General features: G+C 45.2%; 2 pseudogenes; one reads left to right on the top strand and one right to left on the bottom strand.

Annotated features, from left to right (window-relative positions):
• Window positions 1–7,198, bottom strand: part of LOC105730867 (S-phase kinase-associated protein 1-like) — a 101,813-nt pseudogene extending 94,615 nt beyond the window's left edge.
• On the top strand, window positions 6,867–8,443 carry LOC105730868 (inositol-3-phosphate synthase 1-like; annotated as a pseudogene).
• Window positions 8,444–15,269: the final 6,826 nt, after the last annotated feature.

Genomic DNA, 15,269 nt, shown 5'->3' with positions numbered 1-15,269 from the left:
ACATCATTCATTTTGATTCTTTCTTACTGAAGTGCCTCAACTCTTCTCGCTACTTTTCCAAACCCTAACCAGCCTTTAAGATTCACATCAAAGGCTATCTCTCCAAACATGAACTCCCATGTTAATTACAGCACTATTCACAATAGCCCAAATTCAGAAATGTCCATCAATGGATAAATGGATCTACAAAATGGGCTATACACATACAATGGAATATTATTCAGCCTTAAAACGGAAGAAAATCTTGCAATATGTGACACCATGGATGAACCTGGAGGACATGAGGCTAAGCGAGATTATCCAGTCACAGAAGGACAAACGTTTCATGATTCCACTGATACGAAGTATCTGAAAAGTAGTTAAATTCATGGAAGCACAGAATAGAATTGTGGTTGCCGGGGCTAGGCAGAGAGGCAAACGAGGTGTTGCTGTTCATTGCGTATACAGCTTCAGTTATATAAGATGAGTATGTTCTAGAGAGCTGCTGTACAACATCGTGCCTATAGGTAACAATACCGTATTACACACTAAAATCTGTTCAGAGGATAGATTTCAGGTTGAGTGTTATTATCACAATAAAATTTAAAAGAAAAAAATTAAAAATTCAGTTCTGCAGTCTCACTAGCCTCTTTTCTTTTCTTTTTTTTTTTTTTGACAGGGAGTCTCACTCTGTCCACACTAGCCTCATTTCAAATGCTCAGTAGCCACCCATGCCTCTAGCTCCTCCACTGACCGATTCTAAACCTGGGTTATGCAGTGCTCTGAACATCACACTAAGAAATTTTTAAAAAATTATTTTTATTTTTATTTTATAGAGACAGTGTTTTGCCATGTTGCCAGGCTGGTCATGACAGGTTAAGGAGTTTGACCTGTATCTTTGGCAAAGGAGGCAGACATGCAGGTAGGCAGAGGGTGCTCGAAAGAATTCCTGTTTGGGAAGGTTGAATGGCATTAATGTAGCTGTGCACAGGGTCAGGGACAGCTCAAGACCAATGAGGAGCAGGGGCAGAAATCTGGACTTGAGTTTACAAGGATTATACAAAAATGCGGGGAGCACAGAGAAGATGCACTTAGAGGGACAGAGAGGGAAGAATCACCAGGTCTTGGGAGATTCGGTGCTAAAGGAAAGAAACAAAAGAGAGAGTCAAAGTTTTGCAGTGTGAGTCACTGGAGAAGAGCGAGGGTCCTGGACTTTCAGCTTGAAGGTCAGTTTCGCTTGGTGCTATTCAACATGATATTTGTTTTTTATGTTTGCTCCGTGCTGGCCTTGTGTTGGTTTGTGGAGTAGAGGATGGCGAACCTCAAGCACTCAGCTGAGAGGGAATGAGCACGATGGTTTTCCTGACTCTAGGAACTCAGTTCTTAGAGCCAACCCTGAAGGAATAAAGACCAAAGAGTAAAAACCTAAATAATTTTTTTTTTTTAGACAGAGTCTTGCTCTATCGCCCAGGCTGGAGTTCAGTGGCGCTATCTCAGCTCACCACAACCTCCGCTTCCCAGGTTCAAGTCATTATGCCGGGCTAATTTATTTTTTGTATTTGTAGTAGAGTTGGGGTTTCACCATATTGTCCAGGTTGGTTTCAAACTCCTGACCTTAAGTGTTCTTCCCACCTCAGCTTCCCAAAGTGCTGGGACTACAGGCGTGAGCTACCACGCCCAGCCTAGGCAAATATTTTCTGCAGACAGTAAGAGGTACATAGATTTCTATGTAAATCCTGATTGGTAATTAGATTGAAATACTGATTTTAATTATGATACAATTAAATTTGTTCAGTTAAAAATAAGTATGGACAAATTTAGAAGTTTTAAGCAAAGGCATCTTACTGATGCAGAATTGGGTGGAGATGAAGAAGCCAGTACCTGAAGAGAAAGGCCAAAAAAGAGGATAACAGAAGGCAATTGCAGTTTGCTACAGCAAATTGGGTTTTGGTGAGAGGAAAAAAAATCTTGAAAAATAAAGTAGACAATATTAAGAGACATTTTCAGCATATGCATAGTGGATTTGATAAGAAGTTTCCTCTCAATAGTAAAAAAAAAATAATTAACAAAATTAGTTACCTAAAAACAGATTTAACATTAAACAAAAATTTAAATGGTTTTGGGTACTTAAACATTTGACAAAAGTTTGTTGAATATTTAATTTTTTGCCTATGTGAGAAGATAACAAGCAATAATATTTATTTTATTTTCTTTGAGACAGGTTCTCATTCTATCACCCAGACTGGAGTGCAGTGGTGCGATCTCGGCTCACAGCAGCCTCTTCCTCCCTGGGCTCGGGTGATCCTCACACCTCAGCCTGAAGTATAATTAACAGCTGTGACTATAGGCATGTGTCATTATATCCAGCTTTTTTTTTTTTAAGACACAAGGTCTGACCATGTTGTCCAGACTGGTCTCAAACTCCTGAGTCAAGGTATCTGTCTGCCTCAACTTCCCAAAGTGCTGGGATTAGAGGAGTGAGCCACTGCACCAGGCCATCAGTAATGTTTAATTTTGAAATAATAAACAAACCTAACCTTTATAGCTGGCCAAGTTTATAAGCACAGATCCTGTTAGGATCTTGGCCAGCTATAAAAACACTGGAATTCTTTCACAAAAGGAAAACACTTTAAAAATATGTTTATTTACTTATTAGAGATGGAGTCTCACTATGTTGCCTAGGCTGGACTTGAAGTCCCAGGCTCAGGTGATCCTCCCCATCTCAGTCTTTTAAGTAGCTGGGATGACAGGTACGTATCACAGTACTCACTTGAAAAACTTTTAGGTGAAGAAATGGTAAAATAAATTATTTTTTGACAATGGAAATACTGTTAGAAAATTCTGAGGAAAAGATTTAAAAAGCTATTTCACAAAAAGAGAAAGCTCTTCAATTGAGCCCTCAAATAATTGTCCATAAAATATGAAGACTTTTCTAACAATAGCAAAGACCAATCAATAATCTTGAAAAATCACAAGTACTTTAGCTTTAGATGAGTCATTTGATATAATAGATACTGCCCAATTCATACTTCGGGTACATTTTGTCTCAAAGGACTTCCAGTTTATGAAGAAATGTCAATTTATAGCCTAAAATAAACTAACATGTGCATAGATATTTTTAAATCTTTTATATCTGTCAAAGAAGAATTCTAGCCAGATAAGAAAAAAAATTAGTTTCTTTCACCACAAATGGTAGTTCCACTATGCTGAATCAAAAATTTGGATTTATTAGAATTTTCAAATAAGAGACTACTATTATCCTTACTGCTTATCCTATTAGGTGCTACATTTTGAAAATAGTTGAGTTTAGTTTTCTGCAGCCGACTCTGTGAAAAGCATTATAGATTAATATTGTTCATTATATACATTCAAACACTATGAATCATCTTCAGTTTAAGAAACAGTTGAAAGAAATAGGAGATGACAGATTTAATGATCTTGTGTTCTTTGTCAATGTTCTTTGAGTCACGGAAGAGTTTTACAAAGAGTTACTGTATTTTTAACTCCAATTCAAGATTTTCTTTAAACAAAGGGAATGCTTGGCAAATTATCCCATAATCAAAGACAAAAAATGGCAGTATGATTTATGTTTTCTCATCAAAATTACAGTGGATATCTGGCCAACCTCAGTGGCTCACGCCTGTAATTCTAGCACTTTGGGAGGCCGAGGCAGGCAGATGACTTGAGCTCAGCAGTTCAAGACCAGCCTGGGCAATATGGTGAAACCCCGTCTCTACCGAAAATACAAAAAATTAGCTGGGTGTGGTGGTGCGTGCCTGTAATCCGAGCTACTCAGGAGGTTGAGTTGGAGGATCGCTTGAGCCTGGGAGGTGGAGAATGAAGTAAGCCCATATCATTCCACTACACTGCAGCCTGGGTGACAGAGCAAGACCCTATCTTAAAAAAGAAAATTATACTGCACATGGATATGCAAACTTGAAACTCCATGATAAGGAAAAGCTTTTTTGTTACATAGTTAGACATTTAATTAATGTTGAAACTGAAACTTAAAAAACAAATCAATAACAATGATTTTATACTTTTTTCTAAATGAAATAATTATGCAACTTATTTTCAATTAATCAAACGTTATGTAAGTAAGCTGAAAAGACATAAAAAAACGTAAAGAACATGATTACCATTGACAAGCTTTGGGTTAATTTTCTTTTCTTTTCTTTTCTTTTTTTTTTTTGAAACAGAGTTTCACTTTTGTTGCCCAGGCTGGAGTGCAATGGCATGATTTCAGCTCACGGCAACCTCCGCTCCCCGGGTTCAAGTGATTCTCCTGCCTCACCCTCCCAAGTAGCTGGGATGACAGGCATGCACCACCATGCCTGGCTAATTTTGTATTTTTACTAGACACGGGATTTCTCCATGTTGGTGAGGCTGGTCTTGAACTCCTGACCTCAGATGATCCACTGGCCTCGGCCTCCCAAAGTGCTGGGATTACAGGCATGAGCCTGCACCCAGCCGGATACTAAAATTTTTTAAACACATATGTAATTCAAATTACGTTTGTATCCGAGAGCTCCTGATAGATAATATAACTGCTATGATAATAAGACAAAGGTACAAGACCTTTGCCTTGTTTATTGTTATATTTTCAGAGCCCAAAATTAGTGCCTGGCACATTCTAGGTGCTCAGAAAATAACAACTAAATAAATGAATCTACTTGTACCTCAGTAGTATTAGGAAGGGTGAGTAGCAGGAAATGGAAGCCACTCTAATTATTTTAAGCAGAAAGGGATTTCATATAGGAAATGAAGAATTTACAAATAGGCAGGTATGGTGGCTCATGCCTGTAATCTCAGCACTTTGGGAGGCCGAGGCAGGCGGATCACTTGAGGCCAGGAGTTCCAGACCACCCTGGCCAACATGGTGAAACCCCATCTCTACTAAAAATACAAAAATTAGCCAGGCAAGGTGGCAGATGCCTGTAATTCCAGCTATTCAGGAGGCTGAGGCAAGAGAAGTTATTGAACCCAGGAGGCAGAGGATACAGTGAGCTGAGATTGCGCCACTGCACTGCAGCCTGAGAGACAGAGCAATACTCTGTTTCCAAAAAGAGAATTTACAAATATCAATGAAAGAGTTGGAGCAACGGGCTCTAGACCAGGCCCCAGGACCAGCCTACCAGGGACACTGCCACCACTAGGAAGGCAGGACTAAAAAGTCACTTCTGAAGCTGCTGGCTTCAGGAACACACCTCTTCAGCTGTTAAAACTTTGAGTATTAGATTTAGAGACACACCACATCTGAGAGATCCAATCCAACAAAAAATAGATGACCCTTACCCTGCCTCTGGACTCCCAAGAAGCTGGTGCCCAGACAATGAAACATGTTCCAGAAAAACTAGCAAGGATATACTATTCACGGCACCATGCACCTGCCTTCCAATTCTCATGCAAGTGCATCTGATTTATAAAACCAAAATCACACCCAAAAGCAACTTCAAAGAAGCTTCTCCCACCTTCACATTTGCCTCCCTGGGTAGACTTTTTCAGATTAAACATCCCTTCCTCCAGGAACCCTTCCCTGACTTTCCCAAGACTATGTTAAGTTGGCATTCCATGAGCTTTATCTACATTCTTTATCAAATTTATTTATTCTAATGATAGGCCATTAGCTGCATGAGATTGGGCTGTCTGCTTATTCACCATCGTATCCTCCCCACCTAGTGGCAGATTATAAATTCACTTGTGTTGAATGAATTAATAAACATGAGCACAAAGTTTTGTTTGTTTGTTTGTATCCCCTGAGACAGAGTCTTGCTCTTTTGCCCAGGCTGGAGTGCAGTGGCATGATCTCAGCTCACTGCAACTTCTGCCTCCCAGGTTCAAGCGATTCTCCTGCCTCAGCCTCCCAAGTAGCTGGGATTACAGGTACTCACCACCACATCTGGCTAATTTTTGTATTTTTAGTAGAGATGGAGTTTCACATGTTGGCCAGGCTGGTCTCGAACTCCTGACCTCAGGTGATCTGCCTGCCTCAGCCTCCCAAAGTGCTGGGATTACAGTTATGAGCCACAGTGCCCGGCCAAATTTCAGTGCATCTCTCCCTGTGCCACACGTCCTCTGGTAACATACCCACATACCCCCAACAGACATCCAGTGCCTGCCCATGGGAAGACCATGGTTGGCACACCCATCACCAGGATGCAAACTTGCTCCTTCAGGAGGATGGCCTGGGGCCATTTCTAAGAAGCAGGGAACGACTGTGGTCTGCACTATGACTTTCAAGAAAATGCTGTAGGCTCCAAGGCAGTAGACCCAAGCCCGGGCTGTGGTCCAGCCAAGGGAAGATAGAGCCAGGGGCTGTATTGAACACTGCACAAAACACACCCAGGCACAAGTTCTGTCATCAAGGAAGTCACCTAGGCACTTACATGAGGGAGCTGGAAGAGAACTGGCATCGTGAAAACAGTGGTTCTTCAGCAGTTTCGCAGCTTATGAAACTCCTTGGCATAGACTTGGCATCATTATTACCCTCTCTTCATTTTTAAGATGAGAAAACGAAGGCATAGAAAGATGAGCAACTTGCCCCAGGACAAGTGTCAAGTCCAGGCCTTCATCCCAGGCAACATAGTGCTGTGATTACCACACATGCTTTGGAATCAGAGCCAAGTTCGAAGTCCTCTTTCTCCTGGATGTTCTTGGGCATGTCATTCTGAGTCTCCGTTCTCTCATGCACAACAGGAAGGGGATACCGTCTAACTCACAGGGTTGTTACAAAGTGAATGATAATCTTAGGTAAAGAATTTAGCACACGGTCCGCCGCAGCTGCCTCAGCCGACTCCGCGCAGCCCGCTGCAATGGAGGCCGCCGTCCATTTCTTGGTGAAGAGGTCATACTAAGGTACAAGGTCATCTACGGTCATCTGCGAGGTCATCTACAGCCCCGAGGCCATCGAGGCTCAGTACCAGTACCGAACGACGCGTGTCAGCAGCGAGGGCGGTGTTCTCAAGGTGCACCTCAAGTCCACGCGCTTCACCTTCCAGACCGCCAGGCCGGCAGGTGCCCTGGCTAAGGGTCATGCTGGTCGGCTGGGGTGGGAACAGCGTTTCACAGTCACTGCCGCGGTGCTGGCCAACCGGTGAGTCTGTCCCGGCCCACGCGCAGCGGCCGCAAGGAGTCCAGCTACTACGGCTCGCTGACCCGGGCGGGCACCAGACTCCGAGAGCCAGGAAGTGTTCGTGTCCTTCAGCGCGCTACTGCCCATGGTGGCGCCCGACAACCTGATTTTCGATGGCTGGAACATCTTATGGCTGAACCTGGCCGAGGCGATGCGGTTTGGGAAGGTGCTTGATTGGGGGCTGCTGGAACAACTGTAGCCCACGTAGATGCCCTGCGGCCCCCCGCCTTCAGTCTACACCTCTTGAGTTCATCGCGGCCAACCAGAGCGCATGCGCGGACAACCTTATCCGGGGCACGCGCGCGCAGCAGCAGTAGCACTTCTACGGGGACATCGGAGACTTCCGGTCTAGCGCAGGGCTGACAAAGTCATCGTGCTGTGGACGGCGAACACGGAGCGCTTCTGTGAGGTGGTCGCACCATCGAGCTTGGCCTGGAGGTGTCACCCTCTACCCGCTTCACCATGGCCAGCATCTTGGAGGGCTGTGCCTTCCTCAGTGGGTCCCCACAGAACACTCTGGTGCCAGAAGCCCTTGTGCTCTGGTGGCAGCGCTGGGTTTAAGGGGGCGGAGATGGCTTCAAGTCAGGCCAGACCAAAGTCAAGTCCGTGCTCGTGGACTTCCTCATTGACTCCGGCCTCAAGACAGTGTTCATCATGAGTTATAACCACCTGGGGAGCAATGACCAGCGGAACTTGTCGTCGCCATCTCAGTTTCCGCTCTGAGGAGGTGTCCAAGAGCAACGTAGTGGACAACATGGTGCAAAGAAGCCCAGTGCTCTACGCGCCCGGGAGGAGCCTGACCACTGCGAGGTCATCAGGTACGAGCCGTGCGTGGGCCACAGCAAGCACGCTGAGTGTACCTTGGAGCTGATGCTGGGCGGAACCAACTCACTGGTGCTGCACAACACGTGCGAGGCCTCGCTGCTTCATGCGGAGCTGGCGCTGCTGACCGAGCTGTGCCAGTGCGTGAGCTTCTGCACTGATGACCACACCGAGCCGCAGACCTTCCACCCCGTGCTGTCTCAGCTTAGCTTCCTCTTCAAGGCGCCGCTGATGCCACTGGCCAGCCTGGTTGTCTAGGTGCTTTTCCGCCAGCGCACCTGCATCTGGAACATTCTCAGGGCCTGCGTGGTGCTCCCGCCACGGAAACACATGCTCCTCGAGCACAGGATGGAGTATCCAGGGCCTGGCCTCAAGCGAATCGGACCCGTGGCTGCCGCCTGCCCTGTGTCAAGTAAGAAAGGACCGGTACCACCCACTGCCAGCAATGGCTGCACCAGTGATGCCAATGAGCACCCACAAGTGGAGGAATCCCAGATGCACACCACCTGAGGTCCTGGTCACACAGCTTCCCGGCCCTTCCTCCCTCTGCCCCCCAGGACCCAACCTTTCCAGACCCCCATAAAGACAGTAAAGCCGGTGCCCTCTCAAAAAAAAAAAAAAAAGAATTTAGCTCTTTGAGGCCAGGAGCAGCGGCTCACACCTGTAATCCTAGCACTCTGAGAGGCCGAGGCAGGCAGATCACTTGAGGTCAGGGGTTCGAAATTAGCCTGGCCAACATGATGAAAATCCGTCTCTACGAAAAATACAAAAATACAAAAACTAGCCGGGCATGGTGGCATGCATCTGTAATCCCAGCTACTTGGGTGGCTGAGGCAAGAGAACTGCTTGCATCTGGGATGTGGAGGTTGTAGTAAGGCAAGATCTTGCCACTGCACTCCAGCCTTGGTGACAGAGTGTGACTTTGTCTCAAAAAGAAAAAAAAAGTAATTAAGACCATACAACTCCCTGTTTCAGCCCTCCAATGGGCTCCCATCATTTCTGAAATGAAACCCAACTCCTTTCTCGCATACCTGTCTCTGCCCTCCTCCTGTCTGGCCCAACTTTCCACCATCTCCAGCCTTGCTCACTTTACTGCAGTCATATTGGCTTGTTCCTGTTCCTCCCACCTTGATGACCTGTCCCTCCCAGCCTCCCCTGCCTTACACCTTCCCAGCAGTTGTTCCCTCTGCCCAGAACACACCTCTTCAGGGCCTTCACCTTTGTAGCGCCCCCATGTCAACCAAGTCACCTACTCCAAGAGGCATTTCCGGGCCATGATCTGAAGAAGACCTGAGGCTGGGCATGGTGGCTCCTGCCTGTAATCTCAGCACTTTGGGAGGCCAAGGCAGGAAGATCACTTAAGCCAAGGAGTTCAAGACCAGCCTGGGCAACATAGTGAGACCCTGTCTTTACAAAAATAACAATTAGCTGGGCATGATTGGTTCCTGTAGTCCCAGTTACTCAGGAGGCTGAGGTAGGTGGATTGCTTAGGACCGGGAGGTTGAGGCTGCATTGCCAAGACTACACCATTGCACTCCAACTTGGGTGACAGTGAGACCCTGTCTCAAAAAAAAGGAAGACCCTATGTTCTTACAAGCCACCCTGGCACCTTCACGCAGATTTAATATGTTGATAGCACTTCCTACTACTGCCTTGTTCATTCCTTTAATTTCTTTTATATTGTTTTTCTCTCCAACTATAAATAAAAGCCCTGTGAGAGCAGGGACTTTGTTTTCTTCACCAAAGTCTCCTAGCATCTCTAATAGTACCTGGCATAGAGAAAGCTCTGGAAAGACATTTGCCTAATGGATAAATGAGTGATTTACTTATTATTACCTCTACATGATGTGTCAAAGTGTTAAAAACCTGTCCATAAGAGGAATGTAGAAATAAAATGTGGTATGTTCATATAGTGGAGTACTACTCAGCCATGAAAAAGAGAAACAGCTGTTGCACACACAAGGAGACTGAGGCTCAAAACATGTTGAGCGAAAGAAGCCAGGCACAAAAGAGTATGCACTACATGAGTCCACTCATGACATGCCAAGGACAGGCAAAATCAACCTTCATATCAGAAATCAGAACGTGGTCAGTCACCTCTGGGGCTGGGAACCGACTAGACGGGGCATGAGAAAACTTTCTGTAGTGGTGAAACTATTTTATCTTGATTGGAATTTAAGACACACAGATTTATATGTCTGCCAGAACTCACCAAATTTGTACACTTCAGAGCTGTGCATTTCCATGTTATTTAAATTTTTCTTCAAATTAAAAAAAAAAAACAGCTGGGTTTGGTGACTCACCCCTGTAAACCCAGCACTTTAGGAGGCCGAGGTGGACGGATCACTTGGGGATCAGAAGTTTGAGACCAACCTGGCCAACATGGAAAATCTCTGTCTACTAAAAATATAAAGATTAGCCAGGTATGGTTGCGTGAGCCTGTAAGGCAATCCTCTTACCTTAGCCTCCCAAGTAGCTGGGACCAAAGGCACACACTACCACACCTGGCTAATTTTTTGTACTTTTTGTAGAGAAGGGGTTTCACCGTCTTGCCCAGGCAGGTCTCGAACTCCTGGGCTCAACTGATCCTCCTGCCTCTGCCTCCCAAAGTGCTGTGATTACAGGTGTGAGCCACCACACCCGGCCTTGTTTTTTTTGACAGGGTCTCACCAGGCTGGTGAGATCATGGCTTACTGCAGCCTCAACCTCCTGGGCTCAAGTGATCCTCCCACCTTGGCCCTCTCAAAGCGCTGGGATTATAGGCATAAGCCACCGTGCCAGGCCCACATGGGCTTTAGAGTCAAGCAGACCTGAATCCAAACCCCACTGTATCACTTACTGGCTGCATCATCTTGGGCACCTTCTTAGCCTCTCTTGGCCTCAGTTTCCTCATCTGTAAAATGAAAATAGTAACAGTGCTTACCTTTCAGGGTTTAACATAAGAACTAAGTGCATGCAAATCACTGAGCAGTGCCTTGCACACAAAAGGGTTGCACAGACGTTATACATTTAGTAAGCAAATACTTTAATAAGTAGATCCCATAGCACAGGTGATTAATTTAACAAGATGATTTGCTGTGATTGAGTGATTTAATCAACTAGAGGCTAAATGGATTTTCCTGAATCACTAATCCAGGAAAATGGCCTCTGGTTTGCTGAAATGTAGCCATGCCTATGGTAATTTCTGGGAATATTGCTTATTCATAAAGGGACTTTCTCAGTAGACAGGGTGTGGAGAAGCCTAGAACTGAGGTAGGGAAGGAAAGCCAGAAGGCTGTAGTGTCTTCAATTATTCAAAAGACTGGTCTGCAAATTAAAGATTAAGTTCATTCTGTGGTTCCCTGAGGGGTGGAATTAAATCCAATAGGAGGAAATGACAGAGAACAGATTTCTACTCAGAATAAGGAAGGAACTTTTGTCCATCAGAGCTTTCAAAAAAAAGGAGGCAGGAAGCTGTCTCTGAAAGTAATGAGCCTCTTGTCACCAGAGGTGACCAACCCTAGGCTGTGTGAGCCTTTGGCATGAGCCCTTAAGTCCTGTGTCTATGTAGTGTTTTAGAGCTTCATATACATACATGAGCTTGAAAGGGAATTTATTGTCCTTATCCCCTTTTTACAAATGAAGAAACTGAGGTTTGGGGTAATACGCCCCTTGTCAGGTGTCAACAGGTGGGAGGTGGCACCACCAGGATGGGACCTTGGGTCTTTTAACTTCAACACTGATGCTCAGTCCTTTTAGGCAAGCCCCGGTGAGAACAGTTACTCACCAACCCTGGCTCATCACTGGATCACTGGGAATGTTTGGGGAACTTTTTTTTCTTTTTTTGAGATGGAGTCTCACTCTGTCACCCAGGCTGGAGTGCAGTGGCGTGATCTCAGCTCACTGTAACCGCTGCCTCCCAGGTTCAACTGATTCTCCTGCCTCAGTCTCCTGAATAGCTGGGATTACAGGCATGCACCACCACACCCAGCTAATTTTTGTATTTTCAGTAGAGATGTGGGGGGGTCTTACCACATTGGCCAGGCTGGTCTCAAACTCCTGAACTCAAGTGATCCCTCCATCTCAGCCTCCCAAAGCGCTGGGATTACTTTAAGTTAAGTGGAACACAGGATGATGCGGTGACTCAGCCCTTTATATAACTGAGCTAATTCACTGTACAAACTTTAAGGCTTCTCATTGATGCTGTAAGCAACTAGGTTTGGGATTCATTAGGCGATCTCTAGGGTCTTTCTCAACCCTAAAGTTATCTGACTTAAAGCAGCTGCAATGTGGGGGCAATTTCTGTAGCTCCACTGTAATTAGACCTAGTTCCCACTGGGTTTAACTAGTCACAGTTGTCAACACAGCGCCCACCAACCCACTCCCTGGCACAGAGTCAGAGGTTTCACTGTTGTCCCCAGTGATCCAGACTTTCAGCCAGCCCTGATGAAACCAGCTGCTCTCAGCAGTTCCAGGGCCACCATCATCTCTCTGGCTGCTGGAGCATCTGAGGGTATCCTGCAAAGTTTCTGGGTTGGCCCCATGTCAAGAAGAGCAGCTGCTGGCAGCAGGGGACTCAGCCAGTGTGTGTCCTACAAACCTGTCTTTAGGTAATCCTGCTTTAATCTGCTGCTCTCACATTTGGTTACAAGGATGGCTGGTTTCACAGCACAGACTGACATGCAGCTGTCCCCACTGGCCACTGTCTCCTTGGCGTTAAGCTCTGTGGGAGTTGCTTAAGCACAGGGTGGCCGATACAAGGCAAGAGGCAGAGTCTGCGCAGCCTCTATCCTTAGGAATGACTGGGCAGGACCGGCCAGGAGCCTGGGACTCCCGGCCCCACATTCAGCCCAACATGATTACTGTTTACAAGCAGAGAAGCCAAGAGGTTTGTGTAGAAATGATAGTGCGCATAATCCAAGCGTGGAAGAACCCACCCACAGTCCTCCAAGCTTTACAGAGCATCTCAAGAATCAGAATACCTAGGGAGAGAGTATGTTCCTATCATTGCTTAAGCCAAGTTTCCAACGTGAGGGCGAATGCACCCCAGACATCACAAGACAATTCTGGAGGGTGAAGGTACATAATAGAACCTCTATTTCTATTTTTAAAATCTTGATCTTTTTTTGTTTGTTTGTTAGGGCCTTTTTTTTGGGTGTTTTTGTTTTTGTTTTTTAGACAGTGGCTTACTCTGTCATGTGCAGTGATGTGACCTTGGCTCATTGCAACCTCCGCCTCCTAGGTTGAAGTGATTCTCCTGTCTCAGCCTCCCAAGTAGCTGGGATTACAGGCACATGCCACCATGCCTGGCTAAATTTTTTGTATTTTTTGGTAGAGATGAGGTTTTACCATGTTGGCCAGGCTGGTCTTGAACTCCTGGCTTCAAGTGATCCACCTGCTTCAGTCCCCCAAAATGCTGGGATTATCACCTATCTTAATCTTAAATTTATAATTTAAAAGCATTTTATAATAATGTACCTATTTTGCTACACAGTAATCATCATAATAGGTAATGTTAATGAGTGTTTATTCCATGTCAGACCACATTGTAATAGCTTACATATACCACTTACATATATAGCTTACACATATCACTTCACTGGACCCCTATAACAACTCCGTGAGTTAGGTATTATTAATTCCACTTGCCGGGCACAAAAGGTCAAGCTATCCCTCTAAGATCATAGAGTTGATGGATGGCAGAGCTGGGATTTGAACTCCGTGGTCTGGCTAGAAAGTTTACGTTCATAACTACTACTCTATTCTGCCTATCATATGTAAGTATAATTTTCACATTTTAAGCAAATACATATTGGAGTTTTGTGTTCAAGTTGATCATTGCTGTTGGTTTTTTTGTTTTGTTTTGTTTTGTTTTGTTTGTTTGATTTATTGAAGAAGGTGTTTGGAAAAAAAAACAATGTTTGGAGAATATTGGTAAGTTGAGATAAAATTAAACTATGTTCGTTCCATGAAGGCTTCTGGAGAAGGAAGAATAGAGGTCAGGTTCTTCAAAGTCTTAGAGTGCCATTATGAACTCAAGAGCTACTAGACTTGTGCCTCCAAAGACCAATCATTTGTATGCCATCATCACAATGCTGGCCATGCTTTCCAACACTTTTGTCTAATTCATACTTTTGTTTAATTCAACTCGCTTTTTAAAACATAAATTATGAATTTTTGAAATGAACACTACATCACCACTGTAAATGGAAACAAGTATCCCTTGCAGGGAGGCCACCATCTCATTAGAAAGAATGATAAAAATTCTACTCTAAAGGTCTTGATTTTGTAAAAATAATAGCTAATACACACAAACACAGACATACCCAAACACACACACATATAGTGCCAGGTACTGTTCTAAGTATTAGAAATAAACCGAGCTTACAATAGCCATACTGGGTAGGCATTAACATTCCCCTATATTACAGATGAGGAATGGGGACTTTCTTTTTCTTTTCTTTCTCTTTTTTTTTTTTTTTTTTTTTTGAGACGGAAGTATCGCTCTTGTTGCCCAGGCTAGAGAGCATGGCGGGATCTCAGCTCACCGCAACCTCTGCCTCCTGGGTTCAAATTATTCTCCTGCCTCAGCCTCCCAAGTCACTGGGATTACAGGCATGCGCCACCATGCCTGGCGAATTTTTTGTATTTTTAGTAGAGACAGAATTACTCCATGTTGGTCCGGCTGGTCTTGAGCTTCTGACCTCAGGTGATCTGCCCACCTCCGCCTGCCAAAGTGCTGGGATTACAGGCGTGAGCCACCGTGCCCAGCTGGGGACTTTAAATAATTTGCACGAGTTCACATTGCTAGTGAGGCAGAGGTAGGATTTGAACCCAGGCAGCAGGATCAATGTGGTGCCCACAACATACACAGCGACAATGTAGCTTATAGCACTTGGTGCACTAACAGAGGGGAGGGGAGTGCCCTCCTAACTTCAACCCAGTGAGAGAACCTTCACCTGACCTTGCACAGAGCTCAGGGCACCTGCAGCTGGGCCTCCGCAGACCAGCCAACTCCCTGTGGCTGAGCATCTGGGAAGTCCCTGCACTCCTCTCCTACAATGGTAGGTCAGAAGTGGCCGAACTTCCCTCTAACACAAGGACCATATATGAGTTTGCAGTAAGAATATGGCCAGGGTCATTTTAGAAGAGCTCCTCCCAAGATGGAGACCTACAACCAGAGAGGACCCCGGTGGTAGGAGGCTGTGATGTGCACCACTGGAGGTAGAAACTGAGGCTATGTCAGGAGCAGCCAGGGGCAAAAGAAACACTGCCTGCCACTCTGGATTTGCTATTGGATGGCCCCAGCAAAGGAGTCTCCAAAAACCTATAGACGTGCCCACAGGGAGAGCCAGCT

This window comes from Aotus nancymaae, unplaced genomic scaffold (assembly GCF_030222135.1).
Source record: "Aotus nancymaae isolate 86718 unplaced genomic scaffold, 86718_ANA_hifiasm-v0.15.2.pri h1tg000006l, whole genome shotgun sequence".
Classification (NCBI taxonomy): domain Eukaryota; kingdom Metazoa; phylum Chordata; class Mammalia; order Primates; family Aotidae; genus Aotus; species Aotus nancymaae.
Note: the sequence above shows the minus strand (reverse complement) of the source record. Positions and strands in the feature narration are given on the sequence as shown.